The sequence below is a fragment of the Bactrocera oleae genome, chromosome 4 (genome assembly GCF_042242935.1).
Source record: "Bactrocera oleae isolate idBacOlea1 chromosome 4, idBacOlea1, whole genome shotgun sequence".
Taxonomy (NCBI): Eukaryota; Metazoa; Arthropoda; class Insecta; order Diptera; family Tephritidae; genus Bactrocera; species Bactrocera oleae.
In genome coordinates this window covers 59,813,513-59,829,792 of record NC_091538.1, presented here as the reverse complement: position 1 = coordinate 59,829,792, position 16,280 = coordinate 59,813,513, and the positions used below count along the sequence as shown (strand labels likewise).

General features: G+C 28.0%; 1 protein-coding gene across 2 annotated transcripts in view; it reads left to right on the top strand.

The window, feature by feature from the left end:
- Positions 1 to 16,280, top strand: part of LOC106622154 (G-protein coupled receptor dmsr-1) — a 255,903-nt gene that overhangs the window by 144,485 nt on the left and 95,138 nt on the right. For both annotated transcript variants that reach the window (XM_070108720.1, XM_070108721.1), the window contains one exon: positions 3,255 to 3,341. The gene's annotated coding sequence lies outside the window, so the exon portion shown is untranslated. The remainder of the gene's footprint in view (positions 1 to 3,254; positions 3,342 to 16,280) is intronic.

The following is a 16,280-nucleotide window of genomic DNA, read 5'->3' as shown; positions in this document are numbered from 1 at the left end:
ACATTGGCTCTCTGTGTAATCGTGTCAAAGTTTTGTCATAATGTCAAAAGTCATATTTAACTTCATAGACTGTAGCTAGCATCTTACATACGTATATGTGTCCACTAAAATTGTTTCTCCTTGTAGCAGTTCCTTTATCGTATGAGATTTCCATTACGTCAAATTTAAGCACAGTTTTAGTCAAATCAATAGAAACGGCTGTGATTTAATTGTTATACAATTGTTAACAACAGTTTTCAATTTAAAGTGGCAGACTAACTGAAAAAGTCGAATGTATGCTTTGAAATATACTTCATCGAGCTTCTGCTGCTGTCATTTTAGCATCAGTGAATTTGACATAATTAAAATCACACAGTTTTCCTTAAGTTTATCATCCTAATTCAATAAGTTTACCTAATATTTTTGTACATTTATAAATCTATAATCTAATCTATATATAATATAAAAATATCGGAGATATTTATGGTCTGAAAAAATTTTTTCATTTGACAAATATGAGGTCCAAATTCGTACTCAGATAAATATTTAGGCATCAATGCTATATACCATAAATAGAAATATTGTATAATAACGTACTTCTCTCTTCAAGAAGCTGTTCATTTGTCGGAACCGCCAATATCGGATCAGTGTAGTATATAGCTGCTATACAAACTGTTCGATCAAAATCAAATCCTAGTATGAAAAACAAGATACCTCCGAATATATTATTCATATAAAATCACTTGGGCATATAGCTGTCATACAAATTGGCAGATCAAAATAAAGTTCTTGTATGGAAAACTTTTTTATTTGACAAGCTATGTTGATGTATACCTAAAACGTTATTTCCTTAAGGCAGTGCTACAATCTCCGAACAAATTTTTGAGATCGGACTACTATAGTATATAGCTGTCATACAAACTATTGGATCAAAATCAACTCTTTGTATGGAAAACTTTTTATTTGACAAGATATCTTAACTAAATTTGGCCTAGATTATGGTCTAAAGCAACGCTATAATCTGCGAAGTAATTTCTGTAAGTAATTTCATGCTATACGAAAAAAATTGAATAATCTTCACTACATATTGTACTACATATATCCAGTATTACTTTTAATTTTAAATTCCCGTATAACAGACATCCTCCTTAACATCCCTGCGTATGCACTTCCGTCATCATTATTAGTGTCAAACAAAAGCACATAATAATCTACTGCAGTTTAGGCCTGAGGATAGTAAGTAGAAAAATTGAAAAAAAGAGCTCATATAAATCATTGTCGCGTAATCTGCACAATGCAAGACAATTGCTATGGCAATAAAGTGGCCACCCCACGGCTACCTGTCAGCAGAAGCATAACATATGTATACACACAAACATATTAATTTAAGTGAAGTAATAAAATGTTGATTTACATATTGTTTTAGTAAATCCAATTCGCCGCCATTAAAGAAAAAGCAAACGCTTGCCGGCGAGAAAGATTTTTAATTGAATTGATGAAATGGCGATTGTGATGTAATAAGTTATCACATTACTTGTATTTTCTAGAAAAAGTATTATTCAATGCATGTTAAAATATTTTGGCTGCTTCGAATGCGTACGGCTGATTTTGACAGCCAGTTTGGTAAACTAACAAAAAAGCTTACTACGAACCTAGTCAGTAGTTAAAAAAGTTTTGAATGCGTAGTTTTTAACACTTACAACTTTCTCCTGATAAATGAATACTAATATTTAGTTTCCAGAAGCTTACAATTTCGAAAATTTTATTTTCAGAGGCAAACATTAATTCTCACTTTTACTCTGATTAAGTCGTTAAGAACAATATTTAGTAGCAAACTTTTATTTCAAACCCTATTTTCAAAATTACGCATTAAAAATACAAACAAAAAAACTGCAACTTCGAATGTAAAATAGCTGGAAATTTTAATACAGTTAGAGAACACAGCATACCTGTGGCGTACGTACGTAGTTTCTGAGCTCATATTAATTAAACCGAATCCATGGAACTAAAATTTCGCTAACTATTAACTAGCACACATAACCACATGCCTTTCAGACTCAATCAGGCAATTTAGCGCTTCAATTTTGTTGCTCTGTGCCGATATATTATACGAACACTCATGTTAATTAAATTTCGGGCAATTCCGCTGCAGTTGAGTTTTTCACGCCACGCATTGTAATAATACAATTTATAACAAGATAAGCAAAACAATGCTTTTAGTAAAAGCTTACATATAATCGAGGAAATGAGCAATAAATCTGTTTGAAACCACCGGACGACAACTTTTCCGCTACATAATTACTTATATATGTATATAATAAAATAATAAATTATTCGTACCTGAAGTAACTGTGATAAATAGTATTGAAGTTCAGATATAGTTCATATTTAAGTGTTAGGTTAGATCGAACCATAATTAGTGCGGAGAGATAGCGTTCAAAAAACTCTCATGTATCGACTAAGCGATATAAGGCTATTATGAGTCTGTTGAGCTAGTTAATTTCGATTGCAGCCATTCAGCCAGATGACCGAAGATATAGCATACAAGATGTTTCAACCTTTTTCTGGTAAAAGCTGGATGATCGATGAGAAAGTCTCGAAATATTTCTACTTCGATTTCTTCTAAACAATTTTGACGGCCGCTTTATGCCGATGTATACCAATTAGTGAATCTACCTATACAATTAGGGCAAGCTGAGCCTTGCAGTTCTAAGGGCCACTTGCGTTATAGGCGGAAATTTCAACCGTACAAGTGTTTCTTATGGTTCAGCGCTCACCAAGTTCAAGCGAAGCCCAGCCGTCTATAATTCGACAACAAGATGACAACGCAGCTCGCATTCCCATTCTTAGTTTGATGATATTCGGTCGGCACTTTGCCAGTTCATCGGCTGTACAGTATTCAACAGTTTCGATAGGGTTCCTTGACACAATTAATCAGCCAATTTTACATACCATTTGGTCAAATTTGACTCGGAGTGGTCCGTTGACTCCGTAGCCGTAGTTGAAACTGTTACAGAAGTCTTTTGAGCATTGTTGAAATACTTCAATGTAATATTTTTTTTTTTTGATAAAGGCTAGTTCAGTAGTAATTATGTAAAGTTTAATGGCACACAAATTTGTCTTTATGATCGTAGTTATCTACTTAAAATTTTTTATTTTTTATTTTTACAACAGGAAGAACACAGAAAAAGCAAAATTTTCTTTCAAAAAATTAGTTTCCTTCACTTGATTTCTATATACAATACAATAATACCGTTTATTTTCTATTATTTCAGTATTTTTTCTTCGAATACTAAACTAGACGAAGATAGTTCGAAAAAGGAGGCAAGCGATCAATATGTGTAACTTTTCCTTAATTTAAGGTAAGTCCGTAAGTTAATTATAGTTTTAAAGCAAAACTTCTAAGTTAAAAATTCTCTAAAATCACTCATAGAGCATATCTAGTATGACGTCACACCACATTTATACTCACACACATTGCGTTCAATAAGTAAACCCTTCAATTTCACACATTTCTAAATGAATTCAAAAATTATGCCTAGCTTTAGTACTGAACCTTAATGTTCTATATTTTGTTTAATAAATTTTATAGACGCTCTTACCCCATAAGTAGACTGTAATGGGAATATCACATGATTGATACTAAAAGAAGTAATTGCCCATCAACAATATACATATATTAATGTTTAATTAAAAACCCATAGAAAATGTTGTAAACAATGTAGGGAGCCATAAAGAAATCCTTAAATGGCACATTTCCTACAGACGCTCGCACAAATGTCGGTAAATGTCGAGAAGTGTGTGTATTAAGTTGCACAGAATGGCAAATTTACCGCCACATATGTCTATATGTATCTGTATGTGAATAAGAGATGTGTTAAAAGAATATAAACCTAAATAATTGCGCACATAAAGAAGGAAGTATAAAAAATACTGTAATAACCATATGTGAAGTTGACATAAAAAATCTACTGAAGATGTAATAAAAAAGCAACAGCATAAATACTTCCCATTGACTCAGATGGTAATAAAAGGGGGTGGCGCAGTTATTAGCTAGCAAAGACGTTCGATGAATTCGAACCTATGACTTTTGAGTATTAAATCGACATGTATGTATATAGGCGGTGTCCGTTATTTCCCAAATTGATTTTTGACTCTGCAGCGTGAATGCCTTAAAAAAATTATGAAACACATTTGAGCTCTTAATCTTGATAATAACCCGTGCCGCAAACACAATTCATTTCCCATTTAAATAACTAAGAGTTTTCGTACTTTTAGCAATTAATTTTTTCTTTGCGAAGCCAGTGAATACATTGCTGCGGCATCGAATTATTTTTATAGGAAGTTGAACGCTCTAGAAAAACTTTCAGCAACATTTTTCAAAAAAATCACTTGCGTCAAAGTTATTCAAGGTCAAAGTTGAACTACCATATGCATCAAGTGTACTGTATTTATATAGTACACCATGTCGTATGAGTAACATAGAATTAATAAAGCACTTGCATGAATGCTCAAGTCATTTGATGTATAACTTTAACTGAGTATAACTTTTAAACGAAAGATTTTATGAAAAAATATAATATATAATATTATGTTACTGTTTTATAGAGCGATAAATTTGGTATTAGAATATGTTAACAATTAATTTTTATACCTTGAACAGGGTATATTAAGTTTGCCACAAAGTTTGTAACACCCAGAAATAAACGTCAGATACTTTATAAAATATATATCTAAATGATCAGCATGGCGAACTCAGATGATTTAGTAATTTCCGTCTGTACGTCTGTCCGTCTGTCTGAAATTTTACACACGTCGTTTTTTGCTCAAGAAGTTGCTCATTTGTCCAATATCGGACCACTATAGCATATAGCAACCAAACAAACTGAACTAACGGAATCAAGTGCTTGCATGGAAAACATTTTCACTTGACAAGATCTCTTCACGAAATTTTACATAGACTATTTTCTAGGGCAATGCTACAATCTTTGAACATATGTTTCTTATCGAACCACTATAGCATCTAGCTGCCACACAAATAAAATATAAAAAATTACCAAAAATATAAATTTATAGCAAAAAATGTAAAAAACATTTAAAATTTATTTATTTTCAATGTAATAACATATTAAAAATAACAAGAACAAAAAACTAAAAAAGCAAATTTTTTTAAACATATTTTTATAAATTTTTTTGTCTACACTTTTTTTTTGGTTTTTGAACAAAATTAAATTTCCTGTGTAAATTTTTTTCATCGAATTAAAAAAAATTAGCTACTAAAAATTTTATTTTCATTTTTAATAATTTACCTAATATTATTTTCTTCAATTTATAAAATTTTCAAATTGGAAAAATCTTAGTCAAAATATTTTTTGGCACTCTGCAGAGATTGATTTTGCATATAATCAAAATAGAATCATTGCCACGCCCACAAAATTCTATTTGTTATACGTATTTGCGTAACTCAGTAAACATCCAAGCTACAAATTTGGTGCAGGGTGTCACACAGTGTAGCACAAAACCAGCGGTAAAAAACCAAAACTTTTCTATAAGAAATTATAGATACAAACACACACATACACACAAGACAGTATATATTATATATACAAATGTATGTATTATAGCACATGTAATTGTGTAACAAAGTCTTTACTCGGAATTATCTCAATTTCACTTCTGTTATATTCTCTGACAACATTTAATATTCAAGTGTAAACATGTCTATGCTAATTTATGTTTTCATGTACGCGCATAGAATATTCACATGTTAGTTATATACTCGTAAAAAATTTAAATCCCACTTTTTACTGTCACTCAATTATCAATGTAGTGAACGGAAGGCAATCTGTGGCAATTCATCTTCAGTAATAAATTCCGATTACGTAGGAAAAGTGGCGCATGAAAAAGCGCGGCAAATTCGATGCTGTGAAAGAATACTCTTATACCAGTATTATAGCATCAAAAAGGGCACACACACAAAGCCAAAGTAAAAAAATTATATAATTTATGTATTTCAAATCTGCGAGCAACGCCTGCAAAAATACATATGTAAGTGTGTGTGGGTGTGTGCATGCACATGTGTGTGGGTGTGTGTGGGGATAAGCGCAGTAACAAACTTTCGCAGCTTATAAAAGAACTTTGGAATACATAAAAGTTAAACGAGCTATATATAAACATATAGCATATGTGTTTGTATATGTGTATAGACGGCTTTATTTAACTCGTCAACAGAATTTCAAGGAAGAGTAACTTGAATTCGCTTACCGGACGTGTAAACACTTTTAAGTGATGGAAGATTCCATATGGCTTCCTCAATATAACGCATGGCACTTTCAAGAATGTTCACCAACATATACACATATATGCATACGTATATACGAATTTACTTTTTTATGTACTTTTTTAAGATAATTTGAGTAACAGTAAACAGAGTAGTTCAGAAGCAATCGAAGTATCATAAAATTAAAGAAAATAAATTTAATGCAAATAACTTAAACGAAACTTATTTGACGGAAATCAAATTTAATAATATAAAATTTTTAATGTTAATAAATTAAATAATTAATTTTAATTTAATTAAAATTTTAAAATTTTTTTAATTACTAAATTTTATTAAATTATATAATTAGTTATTACCATGGAACATTTTAATTTATTCAATTTGGTTTAGTTAAAATTAAAACATTTTAAATTTAAAAATTAAATTAAAATTAATTATTGTAATTTATTTATTCAAATTGCTAGAACTTAATATTGGCTAATAATTTAAAATTTTTTTAATTTTAATTAAATTAGAAGTAATTATTGAATTGTATTAATTAAAATTACTAGTAATTAAAATTTAAAATTTAAATTTATTTAATTGGGTTTTTCAATTCAGTTTGGTTATTTTTTAAATTTTAAATAAATTAAAACTAATTTATGTATTTGAAAAAATTATTCAACTTAATTTTTATTATTTAAAACATGTTAATTTATACTTAATTAAGTTAGAATTAAATGCCGAACGACTGCACTCAAAATTAAAACTAAAACAAAAATTAAATTTAAAAGTTAAAATAAAAATATAATTATTAAAAGCTTAAACAAATTGAAAATAAACATAATTAATTTCTCACTTAATTGTGCATAATTAAATTTACTCAATAAGGTCAAACTGAACAACAATAACATTTAAAAAAATTATAATTTTTGCCTTGCATCACGTTACATAATTAACATAAAGTTAAAGGTTTTATTAAAAATTATAATTAAAGAAGAAATAAATAATATTAAATATATATTATATTAAGTAAAATAAAAATTAATTAAATTGTATTAACACTAATCATACCAATGCAGCAAACTAAAATAAATTAACTAAACATTTTTTTAAGAGATAAAATGTTTACAAAGTAAATTAAAGGAATTCATATCAAATTAAATTAGGCATTAATTTATAAAATTAAATAAGAATTAATTAAGATATTTATTTAAATCGAATTACATTAAATTAAAATTGCAATAAATAAAATTAAACCGAAATATATGAAAACTAATTAAATTATTTTACATCGAATTACATTAAATTAGAAGTGCAATAAATAAAATTAAACCGAAATAAATGAAAACTAATTAAATTATTTTACAATAAATAAATTAAAATTTAATTAGTCAGATATTATTAAAATTAACTAGATAAAATTAGTCAAAATTAAATTTAACTCAATTAATTATAATTTGGACAAAATTAATTATTTAAGATATTGGTTTAATTTGAAAACGAAATTAAATTACAATTAATTAATTAAAATAAATTAGATGAATTTTATCAAAATTAAATTAAACTAAATTAAATATTATTTTCAAGTCAAATTTTGCTTAATCAAATTTAAAGTATAAGTTTTAATTAAATTGAATTAAATACAATTAAATTAAATAATGAATTAAATTAATTTAACCAAACTGAAGTAAGTTAATTAAAATAAAATTATATTAAATTAAATGGAAATTATTTTAGCTTAAAGTTAGTTAATTCAAATTTCTTTAAAGTAGATGTGAAACAAATAAAATTGAACGAAATTAAATTATAATTATTTAAATAATTTTTATTAAATTAGATTCATTAAATTAAATTTTATTAATATATTAAATTAGATGAATTTTATCAAAATAAAATTAAACTAAATTTATGATAATTAAATTAAGTAAATAATTAAACTAAATTAATGATAATTTTGATAAAATTAATTATTTAAGATGTTTGTTTAATTCGAAAACGAAATTGAATTATAAATAACTAAATTTATTTACATTAAATTAATTTAGTTATGAATTTTATCAATTTTTAATTAAACCAAATTAATCTTAATTTTCAATTTAAAGTTTTCTTAAATAAATTTAAACTATAAATTTTGATTTAATTATTAAAAAAATTTAATTATATATTAAATTAAATTAAATTGACGTAAATTAACTTAAAGTGAAATAAATAAAATTAAACCGAAATAAATGAAAACTAATTAAATTATTTTACAATAAATAAATTAAAATTAAATTAGTCAGATATTATTAAAATTAACTAGATAAAATTAGTCAAAATTAAATTTAACTCAATTAATTATAATTTGGACAAAATTAATTATTTAAGATATTGGTTTAATTTGAAAACGAAATTAAATTACAATTAATTAATTAAAATAAATTAGATGAATTTTATCAAAATTAAATTAAACTAAATTAAATATTATTTTCAAGTCAAATTTTGCTTAATCAAATTTAAAGTATAAGTTTTAATTAAATTGAATTAAATACAATTAAATTAAATAATGAATTAAATTAATCTAACCAAACTGAAGTAAGTTAATTAAAATAAAATTATATTAAATTAAATGGAAATTATTTTAGCTTATAGTTAGTTAATTCAAATTTCTTTAAAGTAAATGTGAAATAAATAAAATTAAACGAAAGTAAATTATAATTATTTAAATAATTTTTATTAAATTAGATGCATTAAATTAAATTTTATTAATATATTAAATTAGATGAATTTTATCAAAATAAAATTAAACTAAATTAATGATAATTAAATTAAATAAATAATTAAACTAAATTAATGATAGTTTTGATAAAATTAATTATTTAAGATGTTTGTTTAATTCGAAAACGAAATTGAATTATAAATAACTAAATTTATTTACAATACATTAAATTAATTTAATTATGAATTTTATCAAATTTTAATTAAACCAAATTAATCTTAATTTTCAATTTAAAGTTTTCTTAAATAAATTTAAACTATAAATTTTGATTTAATTATTTACTTATTTATTATTTATATTGACGTACAATAAATTAATTAAAATATAATAATATTAAATTTAATATACTTATTTATTTGGTATTGCTTAAAACTAAAAGTGAAATAAATAAAATTAAGCGTAATTATAATTATTTAAATTATTTTTCAACAAATTAAATTAAGTTAGTCTAATGTTATTCAAATATTAAACTAAACGTATTTTATCAAAACTAATTATATAATGAAATTGGGTAATAAATTAAATTAATTTAAATCAAATTGAAGTCAATTAATTAAATCGATTTAAATTGTATGCTATTAAATAAAACAGAATTAGATTCTGTAATCAATTTAAACTAAATTAAGCGTAATTTAATTAGTGTAAATAAATTAAAATAAACGTATATTAAATGTTTGATCAAATTCTTTCAAGTTGTATTAAATTAAACCTAATTAAAAATAATAAATTAATAAACTAATTAAATTCCATACAATATACTTTCAATTAGTTTAAGTCAATTCAAATAAAACGAAATTAAATAATTAACCAATTAAAATGAAATTGAAGTAAATTAATGAAAATTAAATCAAGTAAATGAAAACCAAAATTAAGATAAAAATATTAACATAAATAAAGTTAATTTAAATAACGCATTAAATGTTAGATTTAATTATTACTAATTTATTCATTAGTTTAAATTATGAATTTTAATTAATTAATCTATGATTTCTCAAGTAAATTAAATTATCGCAAAATAAATTATATTAAATTTCATTTTACTGTATTAAATATTAATTTATCACCAAGAAGTTCTCCGTACCACTTAGAAATTTCAATTTTCCCAAAAGGTTAACACGTGTTATCCAAGACACCTGCTCTTTCAAAATAAAACACGAAGAACATCTTTTACACACACAGACGCATTCAAATGTGCCACTTGCTCTTCAACTTACAAATATATGTATATGCATGTATGTACAAAGGTAGATACATATATGCAAAAACATTTGTTTATACACAATGGGCTTATCCATATGGTGTGAACCATCAGACCCGACGAAAGCTCCTAGAGCATCATTTGCAAATTGATTTATGTACCTTTTGTGCTTTAAGTGGCATTTACTACCACTTTTGTGTTTGCCTACAAACACTTGAAGAATGTTGCGACCTTGCAGCTATCCACAATTTTTTAAGTGAGAAAATTGCACGAAGATACATTTGTATACATGACCAACATACACATGTACATATTGTAATGCCTGTAAATATGTACAACAAGACAGTTCGATTTTGAAACCATTTACACACTTACCGATTTCATGAAAGTTATTTGAGTGGAAAATTATTTTTAACATTTGAGTTCTATTTCTTTTGACAGAGTATTTAAATATGCGTTCAAGAATATTGAGTAAATAAGTGAGTGTTAGTATTTCAAATTTTTTGTTTGGAAGCATTAAATTTCACGCCGAGTTATGGAAGAGCTGCATAAGGTGCGGTTAAGAGCTCGATGGACAATGAATGTATTAAGCTTTAGGTGAAATTTAGCATCTCTGGAACTACTTTTTCAGAAGCATAAAGTTTTACACCCCAGAATGGTACAAAAAAGCTTCATAGGACCACATTTAGGTTAATCCCATATGTAAGTAAAATCATCTTGACATTCCTACATTAGAGTACGAAAACAGGGGAAATTTGACAAAAATCTCGCTTCTCCATCTGATTTTTTCACTTTCCAGTATACAAATCAAGCGCCAATTAACATATCGGGATACAACTTTGCACGAATAGTACCTTTTAGATTGGCCATCTCAGGTCTAAATATAGTCAAAATCGAACCATAACTATTCAAGCCCAAGATACCCGAAGTTTGAACTACCGAACCTGTGGTTGACTTTTTACCAAAAACAACAGTCAATGTGTGACATATATTATTGTAATTAGGAGAGAAGCCTTTTCTGATAATGGTATGTCTGTATGTCAAAAATTGGTTGAATCGGGTCAATATTTCCCTTAGCCTTATATACCTAATAGAAAGATTTTCGAACTTCCAGCTGACTTTATACCGTATATATTGACATATATGTGTTACCTTATTTGTAATGAGTAAGCGTGTTTTTCTCCTAACGGTGCATCTTTGTGCTTAAAATGGATAAAATCGGATGAAAACTTACCCAAGACCCCATATGACTAATATAAGGATTTTCAAACCTCTAGTTGACTTTACTTTGTACGAATATATATTGGTGATGGTATGTGAGGTACCTTAATGAAATTCAAAGAGCATTTTTTTGTTTGTTAATAATATGTAGTAATGCCAAAAATAGACAAAATCGGGCCAATACTACCCCTATCTCTCATATAACTATTATAAGATTTTCAAATATCCAGTTGGCTTTATACCATATATATATTGGTCAATACGTAAAATATCTTAGCAAAATTAACTGAACGTATAATATTTGGATATACTACAGTTTATAGCCGAAAATATGTTAAATTCGTCCACGAATTAACCAAACTCACATATACTATACAGGTTGGTTGGAAAGTGAGTGCTGCTCACCAAGAAATAGCCTAGTAATGCTCCAAATTTTTTCAAGTTGGTACATCTGTTGTGAGAACACATGCAAAGTTACAACTCATTCTGTCAATTATTTCTTTGTTTACATGCCATTTGAAGTTGCCATGTCAGAGTATTTTTATATAATATATATATATGGAAAACATTTTATATCGCACAGTGATTCTTTGTTTTTTTTTTTGTTCAAAAGCAAAGGAAATTTATGAACAATAGTTTAAAGTGTATAGGAAGCCCTCGCCGTCAAAACGCACCGTTGAATTTTAGGCTGCTGACTTTAAATCTAGTCGTACTAGCCTTGAAGACGATCCACGCGAAAGAAGACCAAAAACCGCAACCACACCAGAAATCATTGAGCAAGTTCATAATATTATTAGTGAAGCTCCAAGTTTGACAAAGCTAGAAGAAAATGCTAATGCCATAGGCATCTCCAACTAACGAGTACTTCATATTTTACATGGAGAATTACATTTGAAAAGCTGTTTGAAAAGTTAGTGCCAACGTGTGCGGCGACAATTCAACAAAAACTGGATCGGAAATAAATGTTTCAGCATAATTTGGTGCGTTTTAAGCAGAATAAAACCGATTTCTTGCGTCGTTTTATAACAATGGATGAGACTTGGATCTACCACCATGATCAGAAATTGAAACAAGCACGTTTACAGTGGACTGAAGCTGGTTGTTCAGCTCCAAAGCAGGTGAAGTCACAAACAATCAACTCTGACTATTATTGTAGCCTTTTAGATGAGCTGGTTGAAAATCTTCATGAGAAAAGACCGGATTTGCAGCACAAAAATATCATTTTTCAACAAGACAATGCACCTACTCACAATGGTGATGCTCACAATGACAAAATTCAACGATTTATTTGGCTCCCAGCGACTACTAGCCTTTTCAGGAACCTGAAACCATTCCTACGTGGAAAGAGTTTTTCGTCGAATGAAGTAATTATTACAGCCGTAGACGGGTATTTTGCAGTGCTTCCAGAAAATCATTATAGGGATGATATAAAATTATTGGAGGATCATTGAAATAAGTGTATTGAAGCTAAGAGAGATTATATTGAATAAAAAAATATATTTCGTACCAAAAAAGTATTTTTCCATTTCGAGCGCAGTAACTTTTCAATCAACCTGTATATAATCACTTCCGTTATTCTAAAAAACCTTATTCCGAATATGTTCGTCAATGTGTGAGTTATTTATTTATAAAATAGTTGAAAATATATTCTCAAGCAATCAGCCCAGACCTTTAATACCTCCAATATACACTATATAGTGATTTTCGACTTCCCACCAGGCTTCAAACCGTTAAGGTTGGACACAATGTGTGATAATTTAGTGAAATTAGGTGGACAAGCTTTATGCCAGATATATCTCATTTGAGAATGAGTTTAGTAAAATTTTCGCTGACAGGAAGTAAAATATAAATATAATAATCCATTCACAATTTTGTCGAATAATCAATGTTGAATTCTTTCGCAACATTTTTAAAATCAAGTTGCGCCAAAACCTGAGGGTATTTCCCGTGCTTTTTTTCGGGGGAGGTTGAGAAAAATGCCTTCCGCATCGTCACCATGTTTCCTGTTAGACCATTATTTTATGTTTCAGATTAGCCTGGCCTTCCATCTGCCGTTTTTCCTGTCTTTTTCCCGGTCCTCTGATTTTAGACATCAGCCTGCTCAGTTGACTAGTTATCATAGACGCTTTTCCCGTGCTTTCATGCTTGCAAATTGCAATCGTATCAAATCTTCTGTTATACCCGAACTTCGCGCTTTCTACCTTGTTAAACTTTTTTTTTCAATTTGAGAAAGTATTTTTCGAATTTTTTTGATAATTTTTAATTTTAAAATTAGTTTTGAAATTTTTAATTTTGCCTTGCGAAATTGTAAGAAATTAGTGAATTTTTATTTTAATATTGTTGATTTAATGTTTAATTTAAGATGCCAAATTCAATCTTCGCATTCCGAACTTTTAATTTCAAATTTAAATTCTCTCCGGCATTTGAATACAAAATTTTATCTTTAGTCACAATTTTTTTCAAATTAAATTCATCGCATTCATTCCAATTCTCACATTCCGAAGCAAATTAAATATGTCATACCAGTCAGTTACCTGTCATAACTGACGCGCCGCTACACAGAGAATATCTTAAATAATAATGCGATGCCAAACGATAACGGGCGCAATTCATTAGCGGAAAATATGCGAAATTAAGACAGCTTTTCCTCGAAGTATCACATAGGTGAAAGAATGACCTTGCTGCCTGTCTAGCTTGACAGGGATATGTCAAAAACTAAGTGTGTGCACAAAGCAAAAATAAAAATAAAAACCCAAACAGCAAACATAAATTGAATGTGACAGCGCTTGTTGCACGCTTAGCTCCGACACGCGTTACGAAAGTCAGCAATATTTAAAGGTTGGTGCTCACAGCGTTTAGTTACTTTGAAAAAAAAAAACGTAAGAGGTACCCATTCGCCCACACAAGCTCGTGTATGAATTTTGCAGTTACGTTTGGGTAGGCTAGTCGTTAGGGAGGTTCATTTGTTAACAACAAAAATAATTGAGTAACGGACTAATCAGAAATTAGTAGCACAGATATCGGACCACTATAGCATAAAACTGCCATACAAACTATCAAAAGCCAGTCCTCGATTGGAAAAATTTTTTTATGACAAGATAGCTTCACAAAATTTAGCACAGGTTATTTTCCAAGTCAATGCTATATTCTCCAAAAAAAAATGTTCGGAACGGACCACTACAGCATAAAGCTGATATACAAACTGAACTCAATGAATATATAAAAAAAAAATGAATATTTAAAAAAAAAAACATACAAAATATAATGGTATCACCCTAATGTACAAGCCTATCCAAAAGTGGGTACATACGTGTGCATCCGTTTTGAATATAAAGTTGTATGTAATATATATATATATTTAAGAATTTTTTGCTTGCCTCCCCCTGGCTAATTGCTACGTAACTTTGACCCTGTAATGTCCTCTTTATATTTTTGTTTGTTGTTATTGCATCCTTTTTTTTATTTTTTCCACTCACAAAATTGTTTTGTTATGCTAAAACTCAGTGCAGCGCATATAAACAAACCGAATGAGGGCAACAAGCTAAACCGTAGATTTTAAGCAGACCACATATGTACATATGTATTCACTCATAAGTCCCGTTATGCAAACATACGGCGTATTTTATGCTCCTTATCGCCGGTGTAAATGTCTGCGGTGCGCTTTTGTGGTTTAATAACAGTACAATACGTTACACTAACACACACATAACGGCAATAAATATTTCATTCATGCCAGATGTAAGTGAGTATGTATGTATGTAAGTGGCTGTGTGCTAGTAGACGTGAAGACATTTGCGCAACTGGCTACGTGTTAATGCTTTTCGTTAAATGTACTCATCGCTCTCACCCAATTTTTGCACATTCAAATGAGTATAATAAAAATTAAAGATTATTTTGCTAAAGCAATTAAATTAATTAGTGCTTACTTATAGTTATATACATATATACGTATATATATATATATATATATGTGTGTATTTACTGTTGCTTTTCATTAGCCTGTTGGCTGTAAAGCTCGGCATTACCTTACTGTTGACTAAGCCAACTCACCAACTCTTTCAGAATATTATTACTCAGGAAATGTTACGTATACGCCATGTGGTATGGTAGAGTAGCTTTGCCAACAACCTTTTCTAAATTGCACTGCACCGAGTTGTGCTACTTATTTAAGAACTCAACTATAAGTTTGGTGTTAAAATATATTTTTAAATCTTACATCAGACATGAATCTTAATATCAGACATAGTTATTAACGGTAAGCATATTAAATGTTTTTCATAATAAATTATATTTTTAAATTAATTTTACTTATTTGTAATATTTTATAATATTATATATAATATTGCGGTAATAAAAGTCTTGAGTAACTCGAAAATTCGGAAATACATCCACTGTTCAAATATGAACATGTGCATTGGTGCCAAAGGACATCACCTACTCGGTGCGCCGCAGCATAGATAATATTTATTAGCTTTGGTGTTAATAATAATTAATATTATGCCTTTTAATACTATATTGCCTTTACAAATGTAAAACGAATCATGCTGATAGAATTATTGTCAATATACCTAATCACACGTAGAATATTCATAGCATAAATTAAATTTAAATATCGATCCCAAAATATCTTCCCAAAAATGTTCCCTACAATATTCATTAATAAATATTTGATTAAGTTTGCAAATTATTATCATTACATTCATGAAATCATAAAATAGCAATTTGTTCGCTCTAATAAATTTTATTGAAGCATATTAACGAATAATTTATGATATGTTAATATACACACATTTGCATACATACATGTGTATCTGTCCAATCTGCCCCATGCCACGAGTTTCGCATTTATTTTTACATTTCAA